Source organism: Eleutherodactylus coqui, chromosome 12 (genome assembly GCF_035609145.1).
Source record: "Eleutherodactylus coqui strain aEleCoq1 chromosome 12, aEleCoq1.hap1, whole genome shotgun sequence".
Taxonomy (NCBI): Eukaryota; Metazoa; Chordata; class Amphibia; order Anura; family Eleutherodactylidae; genus Eleutherodactylus; species Eleutherodactylus coqui.
In genome coordinates, this window is record NC_089848.1 from 13,402,759 (window position 1) to 13,422,211 (window position 19,453).

The window sequence follows — 19,453 nt, forward strand, 5'->3', positions numbered from 1 at the left end:
AAGCGATGCGAAAAGAGCTGGCGGCCATCTTGGGAAAAAGTTTTATAAGTTGCTGAAACGCTGGAACGGTAAGTAGAAACGAGCTAGGAAAGTAATTTACAGGGGTAATTAGTAATGTATGTTTAATTAGGGGGACTGGGCAAAAAAAAAAATTCACTGCTTCCTCGAGACATCTCCTTTAAGTTTTATATACAACGAAGTTATAGTGGCTCCCTCCATCTGCTCCACATCTCCTCGTGCCTCCCTAGCGCGTTTTCTCTGAATGCCAACCATCTTTCAAACACCCTCTGCTCCATCATTCGATTTTTAAATTCGCTAAATTTTGGGGGATCCGGGCCTCGCCAGTGCTGCGCTATAAGGGTCTTGGCAGTCATCAGGGCGTGTCCCACCAGGTATCTAGCTGGGTCGGGAACACCTTCCAGGCCCACGAGCAACAGAATGTGTTTAGGCGCTCTTGGAACGCAGATTTTTAGAATGTTGTCTAGGAGATTTAGTATATCTTGCCAATAATTGGACAGTTTAGGGCATGTGCAAAAAATATGTGACAGAGTGCCCACACTATCGCACCCCCTCCAACAAAGGCCATCACCCCTCTTGAACCTGTTACGTAATAGTGCAGGTGAGTAATACCACCTCATTACAATCTTTATTTGGACTTCCAGTATACCCAACCCTTTGGTAGATCTTCCGGACAATCTAAAGGCATTATTCCAGAGATCTAGTGAGATAACCGACTCCAATTCTTTTTCCCAATTTAGCATATGGACCTTCTTTGAAGGATTATTATTACCTGTCAGTATGTCATAAAAGGGCCTAGTTTCCGATTTTTTTCAGGTTAGGTGGGGAGTTGAGTCTATTTGTAATGTCTCGTGGGATCTTTATTGTGTGTATCATAGAGCTGGTGAGGAAGTGGCTAATTCTAGAATATTTAAATAGGTCTTGGTTTTTCAGGCCATAAAGGTTTCTGAGCTCATTAAAGGGCTTTGCAGAGCCGTTTGACAACAAAGCAGACACCGTCCGTATTCCCTTCTCCACCCATTCTCTCAGATCCAGTTCGGGGACAAACACACCCAAAGTTTCAAGAGGAATGATAGGAGTTTCTAAGGCGCTGTGTGCGGCCATCTTTCTTGTTAGATCGCTCCAAGCCATAAGTGATGATATTGTAGTGGGGGGTAGTGGTTTAGTATTTTTATATTTGCTTTCGCTTTTTGTTCGGTTGCCATAGCTTCCAAGGACGCTGCCAGAAGCAGTGAACTGCTTGTAGTAAGTTTGGCAAAACTTCTCTCCATACCCACCCAACCTGACTTATCATCTCTGGAGATGAGATATCTAGTTTGATTTAAAAGTGAGGCTCTATAATATTTTTCCATGTTGGGAATATCCGCTCCTCCTTTAACCCGACGCATAGCTAGAATAGACAGTGACAGGCGGGGTTTCTTGCCGCCCCGGACAAATTTTGACATTTGTCCCTGAAGCTTGTTTAATGTAGTGTGGGACAGAGCAACTGGCAAAACTCTGAAAAAATAGAGGATCTTAGGTAGGAGTTTCATTTTGTAAGACATGATTCTTCCATACCAGGAGAGGTTGAGTCCTGTCATACGATCTATCTCCCTCTGCACTTGTTCTATCAACGGGGGGTAGTTTGTTTTTTCTAGGTCGGCCGTGTTGGGGGTCAAGCAAATACCCAAATAAGGTAGGTCTGCATCTCTCCATTCGTATGGGAATTCTTTTTTTATTGCGATTTTTAGTTTATTAGATGTATTAATTCCCAGGATTATTGACTTATTTATATTGAGTTTATATTGCGACGCATTGCCAAAGAGTTGCAAAATTTGTTGGGCTGCTCTTAAGGAGCTAAGTGGGTGTGTCAAGGTGAGGATGACATCGTCCGCAAATAGACCAATTTTGTGTTGGCGGAAATTCAGTGGGATGCCCCTTATTTCAGGAGATGACCTAATGGCCTCGGCCAGAGGCTCTATTGTGAGGACATACAAAATAGGGGAAAGCGGGCAGCCCTGCCTCGTGCCATTAGATATTTTAAAGGGCTCTGAGAGCGTGCCATCTACCAGTGTCTTTGCCGACGGAGCAGAATACGGGGCCCAGATAGCACGCCGCAACCCCTCCCCAAAGCCGAATCTGGCCATAGTTTGAAATGCAAAGTCCCAGTGGACACGATCAAAAGCCTTTTCGGCATCGAGGGCCAGCATGACCGCTGGGGCCTGAGATAATTTTAGGGAGTGCAAAAGATTAAGGGCTCTGCGGGTGCCATCCGGGGCCTGCCTCCCCTTCACAAACCCCACCTGATCGGAGTGTATTATCCCGGGGAGGATGTCAAGCAGTCTTGTTGCCAGGGTCTTGGAATAGATCTTTATGTCCGTATTTAGTAGTGAGATCGGGCGAAAATTTGATGGATCGTCCGGGGTCTTGCCCGTTTTTGGCAGAACTACTATAGTAGCCTGGAGGGCCTCTTCCGGGAAAGACCCACGCCGCATCGCAGTGTTGCAATATTTAACTAAATGTGAGGACAGTGTGCCAGAGAATAACTTGTAGTATTCAGATGAATACCCGTCGGGACCAGGGGCCTTTTGATTTTTCATGTTTGCGATTGTGTCTAACACTTCCGGCACCGACAATTCTTTATCTAGTTCTTTCGCTTGTGCATTGGTGATACTTGGGAGGTTTAGATTGTTCAGGAAATTGTCTATTACAGTTTTATTTGGTTGGGCGAGAGACGGGTCATCCTTTAAATTATACAGTTCGCTGTAATAGGTGCGGAACTTGTCTGCTATCTGTTTTGGGTGGGTGATTTTAAATTCCTTGTGCTTCGAGTTCCATACATAGGGAATAGTGGCTCTAACCGTCTTCTTTTTAAGTAGATTAGCCATCCATTTGGATGGTTTGTTTAGTGAGGAGTATATATTGGCTCTATGGGCTGTGACCTCTTTATCGAAGTCATTCTGTAGTATCTTACGGAGTTCGAGTCTTGTTTCAAATAGCTCCTTATGGGAATGCGAGGCGGGGTCATCCCGTAGTTCGTCCTCCAGACGTTGAATTTCCGAGACCAGGGCCTCGGTCTTTTCTAATTTCTTTCTTTTGTATCTGGCTCCTAGTTTAATAAGCACCCCTCTCATAAACGCCTTATGGGCGTTCCGCAGGGAGCAAGGGTCTATATCTGGGGTGTCATTTAACGCAAAGAACTCCTCCATGTTTTTTAGGATTTCTGTTTTATATTCGGGAATTTTCATTAAATATACATTGTTTCTCCACATTCTGGCTGATTGTTTACCCATGCCCAAGGCAATTGATGTCACTATAGGGGCGTGGTCTGACCAAGTGGCCGTGTCTATTTCTGTCTTCACTACCGAAGTTAAGAGCTGTTTATCAACTAGGCATAAGTCTATGCGTGAAAACGTTTTGTGGCGAGGGGAGAAAAACGTGTATTCTTTAGCTGCGGCATTGAGACAGCGAAAAGTATCAAAAAGAGCATGTTTTCGCAGCCAGTGGTTTAGGGAAGCGTTTATCTTTCTGGAGTGACGGGTGGAGTCGATAGTGCTCTCCGGGGTCAAATTAAAGTCCCCGCAGAGAAGCAATGGACCTCTCATCACCTTGTGTATTATTTTCATAAGTTTGTTTAAAAACCTTAATTGTTTTTTATTTGGGGCATAGACATTGATTAGGGTGACCGGGGATCCCCTCAACTCTCCCACCAGGACTATGTAGCGGCCTCCAGGGTCGCAAATTTGTCTTGTAAGTTTAAATGGTGTAGATTCACCAAACGCCACCATCACACCGGCCCGTTTCTTTGGGGTGCATGCAAAAATGGCGTGCGGGAATTTTTTGTGGGCCATACGGAAGGTGTCTGTATCTATCAGGTGTGTCTCTTGAATACATACGATATCGATGTTCTTACGGAGGGCCTCCTTCCACACGAAGCTTCTTTTCTGTGGGAGATTCAACCCGTTGGCATTCAGTGACAGGATTTTCACAGCCATATTACTGGAACAGGCACTTTGGAGCTAAGAGACGGGGACCATAGGTAGATAGCGATGCCTAACAAAACAGAACTAAGTGAGAAACAACAATTTGTTACATAGAAAGCCATACATGTGTAAGATATAGGATCATGCGGCGAAGGTTTGCTGTAGGCAAAATAAAAAACAGCATAAAAGGGTGAAACGGAGGTGGCAAGCGGTTGCTTGCAGAATCGTTTGGGGGGAAATGAAAGTTCGCTAGAGTGTCCAGCATAACTCTCTGGTCTGCCATTTCTTGTGGTAGTGGAAACGTGGTGTGGATGGAACTTCTCCTTTGGATATCTTCGGAAAATAAAATTATGGTCTTCCTTCCCGGGTTTTTCCAGAGGGGTTTTCGGTGCGGGACCTGGGAAGGTCTTTTATCTTTAGACCCCACAAGTTTAGAGTGGCTTTAGCTGAAGCGGAGTCGTGAAAAACATGGGTTGTATTTTCTCTGATGGTGATAATCTTCGTGGGAAATCCCCACCTGTACGGAATATTCGCCTCTCTCAGGGCCAAGGTTACACTTGCGAAATTTCGTCTAGCTTCCATGGTTGCCTGGGAAAGGTCTATGAATAAACGTATGTCGGCGTACGGACTTGGCAGGGTTTTCATTTTTCTTGCCGCTTGCATGAGAGCGTCTTTTGTACTAAAATGGTGGATCCTCACTATGATGTCTCTAGGACTATTATCTTTTAAGAATTTCGGTAGTGGGAGCCTATGTGCTCTGTCGATCTTAAGCTCATGCTCTGGGAGATTCGGGAGTATTTTCTGGATCAGACGTGTAACGTATTCGGGAATTTCAGCGCTGGAAACTTTTTCGGAAACTCTGCGGATTTTGACGTTGTTGCGTCTGTTCCTGTCTTCTAGGTCGATTAGTTTATTTTGCAACTTAGTAACAGTCTCTTCTAATTCGTAGTGGGCATCAATAAGCTCGTTGTGCGATTTCACAAGCTCCTCCATTTTGTTCTCGGTATTGCTTAGTCTGTTAGTGACTTCTGAGATTGATGTGTCGACATGGTGAGATAGGCTTTTCAGGTCCACTTGTAGTGTATTTCTCAAGGCTAGTATCGCCTCTTTGATATATGACTCTGAAGCTGGTTTGTCTGAGGCTGACAGGTTATCAATTTCACCTTCATTTGCAAGTTGGAATGTAATTGTATCAGGGCTCTCTCCCTCTGTATCTTCTCTCATTCTTTGCCTTTGCTTGGCTGGGCTATTTGAAGCGGAATGAGCCCCTTGTGTTGCCGCCGGCGCCATTTTATTTTTGGAGCTGCGACTTATAGAGGTCCCAGTTTTTGGTATATTCTCTCCTGGTGAGCCGTTTACAGACTGGGGTGCAATTGTATCAGGGCTCCCTCCCTCTGTGTCTTCTAACATCCTTTGCTTTTGTTTAGCTGGACTGTCTGAAGCAGAGTGAGCGCCCTGTGATGCTGCTGGCGCCATTTTGTTTTTGGAGCTACGGCTTGTGGGGGCCCCGGTTTTTAGTCTATTTTCTCCTGATGAACCCTTCTCCTCTCTTCTTATTCCTTTTAACCCCCTCTGCCCACTGTCTTCTTCCTCTCTGCCCGTGGGGATCGGGATCAGGGACCTGCGGAGGTCTCTTACCGGGGTTCCCGCTGTTGCCTCCGGCACCTCTTCTGCCATCGCTTCCGGGAGGGAGCCGCGCGGCACAAAGAACTCCTCCAAACGTGTCGGAACCACTTTGGAGGTTCTTCTTTTTGATGCCGCCATGCTCCTAAGAGGTTTCCCTGCCGAGGGGTGAGTTCGCCAGGTCCACTGCCTGCTGTGGAGTCGCTGAGAGACGCTGCCGAGCGGAGCTTACACAAACGCCGCCGTCTCGGACTCACTCCAGGCCACGCCCCGTTCCCCTTTGCTTTTGACTATATATTATCGCAACGATACCAAAAGAGATTCATTTTGTAAAAGCTCCGTGTTTAATAATTTGTATTTCCTTTTTTGTATTCTGAAAGATTTCACATGTACCACGATGAAACTGTTTTAGTGCCTTATCATATACTGAAGGCTATAAATCTTTTAGCTTCAATGATATGAATATATTTTAGTGAACTGTTTTATGTTTAATTGCAACTGATCCTCAGCCACAGATGGATCCAATTCCCTAACACAAGATTACCTCCAGCACTCACAAGAATCATAGAATGGTAGAGTTGAAAGGCACCTCCAGGGTCATCGGGTCCTCCAGGGTCATCAGGTCCTCCAGGGTCATCGAGTCCAGCCCCCTGCTCAGTGCACAATTTTATACACTATAACTACTTAGTCATCTGCCATTATACTCCAAGCTTTGCAACCAAGATGTTATCAGTATGAGACCCCCCACCATCTGAAGTTGCCAGCTTCATTGATGAAAGGTTCAGAATCAACATGACTCAATTTGCTAGACAATGATGATATCACAGGATTAACAAGACTCAACAGATTCATGGCAATACAATGCTATACAAATGGAATTGTAGTTAATACAAATAACATTGTTCTGGATAACTAAAGGCCTATTTAGACACAACGATTATCGCTCAAAATTCGCTCAAAGGTCGTCTTTTGAGCACTAATCGTTGTGTGTAACTGCACTGACATTGTGCAGTTTTAGTTAAGCCGTCGTTCATCATGCTGAAAGACAATGATGGGCCTTATCAGGGATTCACAGCGGGATACAGCGAATACTATTGTTTCAGCTGTATCCCACTCCCTGATGACAGGCTGGGTATGAAGGACAGAGTGGTCCAGCTCTGTTCTCCATACCCTGCACGGAGCGCTCGGCTGCATAGCACCCGGGAGCTCCGAGCAGAGAACAGCTGGATGCAGAATACAAGCTGGGACACCCCACTTGTTTTCTGCATCCTCCACTCCGAGCGCTCAACTGTATAACAGCCGGGCGCTCAGAGCGGAGAACAGCTGGATGCAGAAGACAAGCGGGAACACCCCACTTGTCTTCTCTATCCTCCACACACAGCGCAAGGGGATCATCTTGCACTGTAAATGACACATTGATTATCGCTCAAAAGTCACTCAAAAGACATCTTTTGAGCGATAATTAGAGATGAGCGAACACGTTCGGCCCCGCCCCTTTTTCGCCCGAACACCGAACTTTGCGAACACCTCGGTGTTCGGGCGAAAAAGTTCGGGGGCCGCCGTGGCAGCGCGGGGGGGTGCGGCGGGGAGTGGGGGGGAGAGGGAGAGAGAGAGGGCTCCCCCCTGTTCCCCGCTACTGCCGCCCGCGCCGCCGCGCATCTCCCCGCCCCCCGGCGGCACCCGGACACTTACGCGCGAACACTGCAGTGTTCGCTAAAGCCGGTGTCCGGGTGCGGATGTGTCCGTAACGGACACGTTCGCTCATCTCTAGCGATAATCGTTGTCTAAATGGGCCTTAAGCCTACACCAAACAGGTGTAAGTCCACATGAGTGTTCATAGCATTTCGTATTTAAGATAGAAAATAGAGGATAAAGGAACATAAATAGCCATTTATATGGGCTTGCATTACAATAAGATACAAAATGGAGGGCTACAAATAGCCAATTATATTTGCACCCAACCCATCTACTTCTATGAGGAAGTTTTTAAGGATGCTATAATAAAAATTTTGTTTTAACTTCATATGACTGCTGGAGGAAATATTGTGTGTGGTCTCCTGAATAATGCCCAGTTCTTGATGTCCAACAATGCCAGCGAAGGGTTAGTAAAACCCGGGCAAGTAAATATGATACCATCGTATAGACTGAGAGACCAAGCAAAGTTACACCGTGGAGGGCTGGCTCATATGAGAGGCCTGGAGGAGAACACAATGGGAATTGCTTCTTGAATACATTATTCTATTTAATATATCCTCGGATGTCTTCGTGCTGCAGAGCCTAAATACAATGGCTGGAGGCATGGATTGTAAGTTTGTAATTTTGTTTCTACTAAGGAAGTCTTTCTCTAGATTATGTTCCTTTATGGGGCAGATTTATTAATCTGAGAATTCTTTAGACATTTTGATGAATTGTTCCATAGATTTTTACATTTGCAAAAAAATTAAGCAATTTTATGTAGAGGTAATACACTCGGTTTATCTCTGTAGGCTATGTAAAAATGAAAATAAGACTTCTGTGCTACCATCAAAATGTTTCAGGTCTTCTTCATATTAAACTATAGATACAGCTAATTAAAACAATAGAAAAAACATCAGAGCAGTCGAAGGAAGTACTAGATAACATGTATGCAGCCATTGCACATAACTACATGCATGAAATTATGTTATACTAGCTTACCCGTCGCGCGTTGCTGCGAAGACAGACGTACATACATACATTCGTTTTTATATATCTAGTGTAGTAATGCATAAAAGACAGACAGACAGACATCCATTCATTTTTATATATATAGATGACATCAGGAAGTGAGAGAATTAGATGCCGTACGTAAAATTTGGACGCTAATTCTTTGGCGCTTAAAATTGAATAATCGAGTTGGGACTCTTGAACTTTTCCTATTTATGATATAATCAATGCTCGTGCCAAATTACATTGGGAAGTGAGAAAATTAGATTCCGTACATAAAATTTGGACGCTAATTCTTTGGCGCTTAGAATTGAATAATCGAGTTGGGACCCATTAGCTTTTCCTATTTATGACATAATCCATGCTTGTGCCAAATTTCAAGTTTTTATGACATTGGGAAGTGTGAAAATTAGATTCCGTACGTAAAATTTGGACGCTAATTCTTTGGTGCTTAGAATTGAATAATCGAGTTGGGACCCTTGAACTTTTTCTATTTATGACATAATCAATGCTCGTGCAAAATTTCAAGTTTCTATGACATTGGGAAGTGAGAAAATTAGATTCCGTACGTAAAATTTGGACGCTAATTCTTTTGCGCTTAGAATCGAGTAATCGAGTTGGGACCCATTAGCTTTTCCTAATTATGACATAATCAATGCTCGTGCCAAATTTCAAGTTTCTATGACATTGGGAAGTGAGAAAATTAGATTCCGTACGTAAAATTTGGACGCTAATTCTTTTGCGCTTAGAATCGAGTAGTCGAGTTGGGACTAGAGATGAGTGAACCTACTCGGCCACGCCCCTTTTTTGCCCGAGCGCCGCGATTTCCGAATACTTCCGTACTCGGGCGAAAAGATTCGGGGGGGCGCCGTGGGTGAGTGGGGGATTGCAGCGGGGAGTGGGGGGGAGAGAGAGAGGGCTCCCCCCTGTTCCCTGCTGCTACCCCCCGCTCCGCCACGCCGCCCCCTGAATCTTTTCACCCGAGTACGGAAGTACTCGAAAATCGCGGTGCTCGATCGAGTAATTACTCGAAACGAGTACTTTCGCTCATCTCTAGTTGTGACCCATTATCTTTTCCTAATTATGACATAATCAGTGCTCGTGCCAAATTTCAAGTTTCTATGACATTGGGAAGTGAGAGAATTAGATTCCGTACGTAAAATTTGGACGTAATTCTTTTGCGCATAGAATTGAATAATCGAGTTTGGACCCATTAACTTTTCCTATTTATGACATTATCAATGCTCATGCCAAATTTCAAGTTTCTATGACATTGGGAAGCGAGGAAATTAGATTCCGTACGTAAAATTTGGACGCTAATTCTTTGGCGCTTAGAATTGAATAATTGAGTTGGGATCCATTACCTTTACCTATTTATGACATAATCAATGCTCGTGGCAAATTTCATGTTTCTATGACATCGCGAAGTGAGAGAATTAGTGGCAGTGATGGAAATCAAGCGATCTACGTGGGGGGGGGGCGGGGCGTAACTGTCGACGACGCTCGCACACGCGCCATTTATCGTAGGATAGCTGTACTATGCCTATAATGTTCCCAGGAGTGTACTCAACAACTTCCCAAAGTTTCATGGCGATCGGATGAATGGTGTAGTAGCGCATAAAGGACAAACAAACAAACTGACAGACATACATTCAATTTTATATATATAGACTAGCTTACCCGTCGCATGTTGCTGCGAAGACAGACAGACATACATACATTTGTTTTTATATATCTAGATAACAACCAATCACAGCGCAGCTTACATGTTACCTCAGCAGTATAAAATATAACAACCAATCACAGCGCAACTTTTATTCTGCCTCAGCAATATAAAAAATAGCAACCAATCACAGCGCAGCATTCATTTTACCTCAGCGGTATAATATATAGCAACCAATCACAGCACAGCTTTCATGTTGCCTCCGCAGTATAAGAAATAGCAACCAATCACAGCACAGCTTTCATGTTGCCTCAGCAGTATAAGAAATAGCAACCAATCACAGCACAGCTTTAATGTTGCCTCAGCAGTATAAGAAATAGCAACCAATCACAGCACAGCTTTCATTTTACCTCAGCATTCTCAATATCCAGCAATTGTCTTGCGAAACGTTCGGCGGATGCATCATTTTCTGGTTGAACACTCATCCCGTTGCTCGTAATGCCTTTTGTTTTTGTGCTTGAGATGGAAATCAAACGATCTTTGTCTGGGGGGCATAACTGTCGACGACGCTCGCACACGTGCCACCTATCGTAGGATAGTTGTACTATGCCTATAATCTTCCCAGGAGTGTACTCAACAACTTCCCAAAGTCTCATGGCAATTGGATGAATGGTGTAGTAATGCAGAAAGGACAGACAGACAGACAGACAGACAGACATTCATTCATTTTTATATATATAGATGACATCAGGAATTGAGAGAATTAGATTCTGTACGTAAAATTTTGACGCTAATTCTTTTGCGCTTAGAATTAAATAATTGAGTTGGGACCCATTAGCTTTTCCTATTTATGACATAATCAATGCCCGTGCCAAATTTCAAGTTTCAATGACATCGCGAAGTGAGAAAATTAGATTCCGTACGTAAAATTTGGACGCTAATTCTTTTGCGCTTAGAATTGAATAATCGAGTTGGGACCCATTAAAGGGGTTGTCCCACGGCAGCAAGTGGGTCTATACACTTCTGTATGGCCATATTAATGCACTTTGTAATGTACATTGTGCATTAATTATGAGCCATACAGAAGTTATCAAAAGTTTTATACTTACCTGCTCCGTTGCTGGCGTCCTCGTCTCCATGGTGCCGACTAATTTTCGGCCTCCGATGGACAAATTAGCCGCGCCTGCGCAGTCCGGGTCTTCTGCTTTCTTCAATGGAGCCTCTCGTGCAGGATGCCGGCTCCGTGTAGCTCCGCCCCGTCACGTGACGATTCCAGCCAATCAGGAGGCTGGAATCGGCAATGGACCGCACAGAAGAGCTGCGGTCCACGGTGGAAGAAGATCCCGGCGGCCATCTTCACCGGTAAGTATAGAAGTCACCGGAGCGCAGGGATTCAGGTAAGCGCTGTGCTGTTTTTTTTTTAAGTCCCTGCATCGGGGTTGTCTCATGCCGAACGGGGGGGGGTTGAAAAAAAAAAAAACCCGTTTCGGCGCGGGACAACCCCTTTAACTTTTCCTAATTATGACATAATCAATGGTCGTGCCAAATTTCAAGTTTCTATTACATTGGGAAGTGAGATAATTAGATTCCGTACATAAAATTTGGACGCTAATTCTTTGGCGCATAGAATTGAATAATCGAGTTGGGACCCATTAACTTTTCGTAATTATGACATAATCAATGCTTGTGCTAAATTTCAAGTTTCTATTACATTGGGAAGTGAGAGAATTAGATTCCGTACGTAAAATTTGGACGCTAATTCTTTGGCGCTTAGAATTGAATAATCGAGCTGGGACCCATTAGCTTTTCCTATTTATGACATAATCAATGCTCGTGCCAAATTTCATGTTTCTACGACATCGGGAAGTGAGAAAATTAGTGGCAATGATGGAAATCAAACAATCTACGTGGGGGGGGTAACTGTCGACGACGCTCGCACGCGCGCCATTTATCATAGGATAGTTGTACTATGCCAGTAATCTTCCCAGGAGTGTACTCAACAACTTCCCAAAGTTTCATGGCGATCGGATGAATGGTGTAGTAGCGCATAAAGGACAAACAGACAGACAGACAGACAGACACGCATACATTCAATTTTATATATATAGATGACAGGTCAAGGTCATAAACACGCAAACAAAATCAATAAAAGAAGCCGGGATTCCGGACAGGTCAGGCGTCACGTGAGCTTAAGAGACACAAAAGCATCCTTTAAAATCAATGAGGACTTTAATCTCTTTCAATCTAAAAGAAGCTTTTGGGAGCGGTCAATGCTCGTATTCATTGATTAGTGGTAAATCTCTTCATGTCACATTATAAAGTGACAATGCAGTTAGCTCAGTCTAGGTATGTATTGGAAACTACATAGGACATCTTGATGAAACAAAGGAACGCCTCTGTCAATGTTCAAAGGCAATACAATGACTGAATATGCCTTCTACTGATTACCCAGCCGCCAAGGCCTCAGCGCTGAACTGTTCCAATAGTACTGCATTATGGGTTAAAGAAGGGCGGCATAGATTTTTACCTAAATATCAAATAAGGCTACTCATCGCTCTTAAAGGAAATGGGCCACCGGGAAACGTTGATGTAAAAGAAGCTGAAGCGTAAGATAAAATTACATGCATCCACTCAAATTGCGAATCAGGAGTCCTTTTACACTACTCAATCTGAGCTGTGTAATGAGCAACAATCAGAGAGATCCGCATTTGTTTGTCTAGCGTTCACACAGGCTGATTCGGAATGAATGGGGGACGAAGGATCATTGATGTGAATGTTCACCCCTCCCCACACTCTTTCATCACCATCTGAAGCATATCCTCCATTCACACAGAAAAATGTGCTATTTCTGGTGCCGCAAGAAAGATGCAATAACCCAACAAATGAATGTGTGTTCATTGAGGCACCTGCATACAGCCCCATGATTGGGCAAACAAACATTTCTACGAACATATGAACGCTCTTGCTTGAACCCTGATCTGTGTAAAAAGCTGTTAATCTAGTAAAAAATGATGAGCATATGTGGTTGATCTACTACTGCTATTCAGCGGAGCTAAAAAGAGCCAAAGGACAGGCTTGAACTGTCCGTCAGGTAAACAGGCGCCGTATAGATAGGCAGCCTACTGGCCAGTCTATACCTCCATATATTAAGGTGGCTAGCTAATCTCTTTATGCAGACACATAGGGTGGTTGAAATTATATCTAGGTGCATTAGGAGGCCGACCACGGTCTTCCCATCATAGACCCCATCTTCCTTAAAGGGGTTTTGTCATTAGAGAAAAATTCTCTAGGTATGTATTCCTCCCCCATCAGTCTTCTTACCACATCTCCTCACCAGTTTTCTCCTGGCTTCTCCAGTGCCCCAGGTCACCTCGCCTTCAGCCGACCGAATCCTCTTCTTGTGGCTTGGCATCAGTTCACTAGATTTGTTTCCTGCAGGTCAATGTACCCAGTCACTAGTGATGTAGCGTTCACTGCCTAGCGGGAAATGCCACAGTCTCGGCATCCTGCTTTAGCGCGGGCCATTGCCATGAATTCTCATGCGCTGTATCTCGCTACGAGTGTTCATATGCATAAGTCTGCGTGCTAAAGTAGGCTGCTGAGGATTCTGCATTTCCTGCTAGGCAGTGAACGCTCCATCACTAGTGACGTAGCATACAATGACCTTCAGGAAGTGAACTGTAGCGAATGGACACTACATAACAGGAAGAAAAGGATCCGGCCAGCTGGAAGTGATGTGACCCGGGGTACTGGAGGAGCTAAGAGAAGATCACAGAAGAGAAGATGCTGTAAGAAGACTGACAGGGGAGGAATAAGCAAGTATAGGATTTTTTTTTTCTAATGACAAAACTCCTTTAACTGTGGGGTAGGCCTCGAAAATTAATTTTACTGGTAGCCCTAGGCACTGCCAAAATACATAATGTTCTGCAGCCATGACTCCCTAGGAACATGAAGTTTAAGTAGTCAGGGGTTGGAGCTAGCGGTATGATACTTGTATTTCGTACTTTGTGGGGCCATTTACTGGTTGTAGTTTCTCCCAACAGTTCAGCTTAAACTAGCCTTGTGTAGATGACTAATGCAAAGTCAACAAATGTATAAGAAATCTGTGCTTATGTCATAGAAAATCTTTCTATGGGTTGGAGCTGTATTTTTGTATACATAGCTTCCTATCTACTATTGTATTGCTACTGAGTTAAAGGGAACTTGCCATTATATTTTCTGCCCTTGACCCCCCCCCCCCCCCCACTAATACCTTTTGTTGTAGGGGAATAGGTTTTTTCAAATTTCTGTATCCTATATTCTTTCTTGCTGTAGTAACAAAGAAGTTTTAATTTAGAATGTGCCACCTGAAAATGACCTGTGATAGGGGTGTGCCACTTTTCTGAAGAGCCAATCTACTGGGCCATCCTTTAACACTCTCTGACGGGCTTGACTGATGTAACATAACATAACATAGTAGCATAGTACGTAAGGCTGAATGAAGACAATGTCCATCTAGTCCAGCCTGTCTATCCTCCTGATGTGACACAGATTATAGCACATCATTACAAGTGAGCTCCGTCAGCATCAGGTGCGTGCAGTGAAGAGCATCTAGGCAATGGGACTAATCTACTGGGCATGTGCGACCTCCGCCAGTGGACACATTAGGTGCATTTTCAGAGAGGTAATCAATAGAACACCAGAGGACTTTATAGGAAGTATGTAACAGCAAAATCGAGACACAGGAGCATTTTTTTAATGATTCTAATTAAATTTTTTTCCCTGATATAAAGGAGTAATTGAATATTTTATTGTGGAGCCAATACAGCTAACTGATACAATTATAGCTGCCTGCAGCGACCAATGAGGGGATTTCAAAGCATAAATACTTATTCATTTCAGTGGTGGAATTGTAGATCTGTGTATAGTAAGATCTCCTGGGTGGCTTTTGTAGGCTGTGAAGGAATGCAGGAGATTTGCAGCTCTGTCTCAAAAAATGAGATCTGACTCCTATATAGATAAGTTATTAAATAAAATCAGCACATAATTTTGCACATAAAGATGCAATTATGGTTAAAGTTGGAGTTAATCTTTAAGATGCTTGAACTATTGTAGAGCCATTATGTAAGCAGCACTATATAAGACAAGACAAATAGGTTTAAGGGACTTTCCAAGTTACACTCTTTGTAAAAAGAAAATCTAGCCCCTATAAGTAGTTGTCATTTTGCTGCAAAACTCGGCATGCAGTTACATCTCAGGCACTAGAGGCCCTTAAAGTGGTTCCCCCTTGGCCTATGAAAGGCTCTTGGAGGCTCCTTGTGTGTAGTGGCCTCTTCTTCCGCTTGTGTAGAGCTTGTTGGCCGCTAGACGCCTCTACGACGCAGAGAAGAGCTGTCACCGTTACCAGAGTCTGAGAGGGACGCAATATTGGGATGTGAGAAGCTGGAGGGTCGTATTGATAAATGGTCCCCCACTGGGCTGTTCTGATCAGACTGTTAGGAGGTGTTGGGACCAGTGGATGGTGGCACACAAGGCGACCGGGCACAGGATGCACCTGACAGACCACTAATAGAGAGAAGCCAGCAGCTCCAACTGTTTCATTGTCCGTCATCCAGAAACAGGTGGCGTCATTGTTACACCCCTGTGTCGGCTGGAACCATTTCCAAGTGCTTGGCTGAAGGACATTTGGTCTTATGGCCCCCATTACATGTACAGCCTCTGACACCCACCATCGCCTCTGTTCACAGTGGTGTCATGAGCGATGAAACTGGACACTACAGAGGGGAACCGGGTTGTCTTCTGTGATGAATCCAGGTTAAGTTTCGTCACTGATGACGGCCTTGCTCATGTTGAGCACCCCAATCATGCCTTTGCTGTGGAGCGGCACACTGCCCCATGCTGGTGTATGGGTCTGGGGGCCATCACATATGACAGTTGGTCACCCCTAGTAGTGGTACAAGGGACAATGACAGCTAAGCGATATGTTCAGGACATCCTGCAGCCACATGTGTTCCTTTCATGGCGGCTTTCAAGAGGCAGCAGGATAATGCTTGGCCGCGCAACCAAGGGGTCACAGGAGCCCCCACAACATTGTCACACTTCCTTTGAAATGAATGTGAACTTTGCTGGCAACACCAAACCTGGCACTACAGTAAGAACAGAGCTGTCTGCTTCCTACAGAATTCAGTTCAGTGCCCCGGCCCAACAAACAGCTGATCGACTGGGTCCTGGGCAACCAACTGCTGCCAGTGTACTATTGATTACTTATCCCGAGGATAGGCCACCAACCGTTTAAACCAGACTATCTCTTTAAGTTTTCTATTTAAATGTATGTTTTACATATTTGCTGAATAATGAATTGCTGATCAAAATAAATATTACCTGCGAAAAGGTGTATCCTGGAAAGTCAAATCACGTCCCGCTATACCAATACAATCATTATATGCAGATACGAATACACTATTTATATTGTGACTCTCCCTACGCAGCTAAGTATAATTATTACTAATTCTAAGGTCAAACTACAATATTTCATGTGGTGCTTTATAATCAAACCTTTCAGTTCAAAATGAGAATTGTAATTGGAAACTTTGTAATCAGCAGGGATTTACAGTGGCAAAACAAATCCCAAGAGTGTTCTAAATCATGTAGGGGCGACTGGAATAATTGTATTCATCAGTACAAAGCCAAACCTGCATTGGTTCTCCCTTACTGCACCTCCATGTGCTCGTACCCGGAGTGAATACCGGCACACTGTACAAGGCAGGACTGTGGTAGCCCCCTCTGTGTGCTTATACTGATGCCAGCCAGAACAAAAAGGAATAACAAGAGTCAAAATTTGGAAATAATATTTGTTTTACTTATTCAGAGATTTATTTTTCTCTTTGGTTTGGATAGACATTTTATTGACGTGCGGCCATGTTGGTTGTCACTTTTCAATGATCTTGGGAAATTAAAGTGATATAGTAACTTTTATAGCTGATATAGCAGATTAAGTGTAAGTTCACACGCAGTGCACTTGTAGCGGAATTTCAATAATGGAATGAGAGCCAAAATTTGGCAACAAAGTACGATACGATGTAAGGGCTTCTTGACAGGGTATATGCACAACTACCCTCACCATTATGGAGTGTGGTTGCGCATTAACGAGGTAAAAAACATCTTTTTTTTTCACCTCTCAAACTATTCTGCTTCAGTTTGAAAAAAAAAAAACAGCTGGAAGATATGTCCTGCCATACATACATAGTGTTAATAGGGGGGGATACCGCTAGTGAACACAAAACCATTGAAATCCTTGGTTTTATTTCATCCTGTCATGCGGCCGTAATTATCGCAGTTGCATAACGGGACAAAATTTTGCTCATCTGTTTAAGCCCTAAGTGAATGAGGTTTAAGCAAAATCTGCAGCGGAAATAGTCATGCTGGGAATTCTCAAATCTGCAGCCTGTTTTATCATGGATAACCGAAGAATCTCTCTTCAGTTAAGGACTAATTTCTTAACTTGAGCCGGAGTTGGGCTTCAATTAAAAAGTCTGCAGCAAAAGTGATACTTAAAGGGGTTGTCCCGCGCCGAAACGGGTTTTTTTTTTTTTCAACAGCCCCCCCGTTCGGCGCGAGACAAACCCGATGCAGGGACTTAAAAAAAACGCACAGCACTTACCTTAATCCCCGCGCTCCGGTGACTTCTTACTTACCTGCTGAAGATGGCCGCCGGGATCTTCTCCCTCGGTGGACCGCAGGGCTTCTGTGCGGTCCATTGCCGATTCCAGCCTCCTGATTGGCTGGAATCGGCACGTGATGGGGCGGAGCTACACGGAGCTGATCTCCGGCACGAGCGGCCCCATTGAGAAAAGAAGAAGACCGGGACTGCGCAAGCGCGTCTAATCTGGCGATTAGACGCTGAAAATTAGACGGCTCCATGGAAACAAGGACGCTAGCAACGGAGCAGGTAAGTGAAAAACTTCTGATAACTTCTGTATGGCTCATAATTAATGCATGATGTACATTACAAAGTGCATTAATATGGCCATACAGAAGTGTATAGACCCACTTGCTTTCGCGGGACAACCCCTTTAAGCTGTTCACAGACATAAGATAAAAGTTGACCAACCTACCAATTTCAGTGTGCTGAGCATAAGATCCTAGGTGTGTAGGTGCACTTTCGGACGTTCCATTGATGTCGGGTAAAGAAGGTTCCAGCATGCTGGATTTCATCATACCTGATTTCTTTGTTCCCTTGGAAGAGAATTTGCTAACACAGGTGTTTAGCAGCAACTCTTTCTCTTTTCCTCATCATTGAACATATCCCATTCAATTGCTGTTGTATTAACCATCTCTGTGCTGACCCTCCATTTTAAGGTCCTTTTAGACCCGCAAGGCTCTGATTGCCATGCATGTCGGTTGGTGCTCATTCAAATTTTTTTTTTACAGAGTCAAGAATGAGCTTATGGGGATGAATGATTGTTAACACAATCATTCACCCCCTTAGGCTGGCTGTACTTCTCCCAGTTCACATAGAGAGATGTACAGCCTATCGGAGATCATTTTGTTGCGAAATTGAAAATAGCTTAAAACCTGCCTGCAATTCTGCATCAAAATCCACAGTCAGACCTGCAAATTTTGATGTGGAATTCAGCAGCTGTGGATTTGGCTCCGTCCTGCGGTGTAATTAGATATTAGAAAAAACTTTCTGACAGTGAGGGTGATGATTGAGTGTAACAGGTTGCCACGGGAGGTGGTGAGTTCTCCTTCAATGGAAGTGTTCAAACAAAGGCTGGACAGACATCTGTCTGGGATGATTTAAAGAATCCTGCATTGAACTGGGGGTTGGACCAGATGACCCTGTAGGTCCCTTCCAACTCTTCCACCCTATGCTTATATGTAATTCCGTCCCATGTGAAATGTCCCTATAAGTTTAGGACTTGTTTAACGAGGAGGTACTCAAGCAGGGGTGGCACAAGTCAGAAGTCCTCTTTGTTGAAGTGTCATATTTGTCAAAGTGTCCTATTAGTTAAACATGGCCGTTCAACAGGGCTAGAGACAGGTACGCTCAAGCAAACCTTATTTTAACAGCAATGCTTTTCTGTTCTCATCTTAGCTGTGTGCTTCAAAATTTGTCATCAATGTCTACCTTCAGTGCATTCTATCCACACCTGTCCCTCTCTGTCATGCCACATACAGTCTGCATGAACTCTACGTTTTGTTACATCGCCTCAAACCATCGGATTTTACTGTGGAACACAAAGGTCGCTTTCATACATCCCTGACCGACCTGCTGACCCTCTTTATTCTCCTGCTACTAGCTGCAAGAGACACCTCTCCTAACCACGATCCTCCATCTTACCTGCAAGTGTGGTTAGTAGACCTTCGCCAATCTCCCCACCATTTATGACTTCTTCACTACGTGATGGGATTATCTTGGTATCGTCTTCGATGAGGTCAAAGGACACGTTTCTTGGACCAGAACAGAGTCAGCAGCCAGGAGTAGATTTAACCTGGCACGTGGCCAGTTTTATTTAGCATG

The 19,453-nt window shown here is 44.1% G+C and overlaps 1 protein-coding gene across 1 annotated transcript in view; it reads left to right on the forward strand.

Moving 5' to 3' along the window:
- PDE1C (phosphodiesterase 1C) overlaps window positions 1–19,453 on the forward strand; it is a 779,225-nt gene that overhangs the window by 260,250 nt on the left and 499,522 nt on the right. The gene's annotated exons all lie outside the window — the stretch shown is intronic.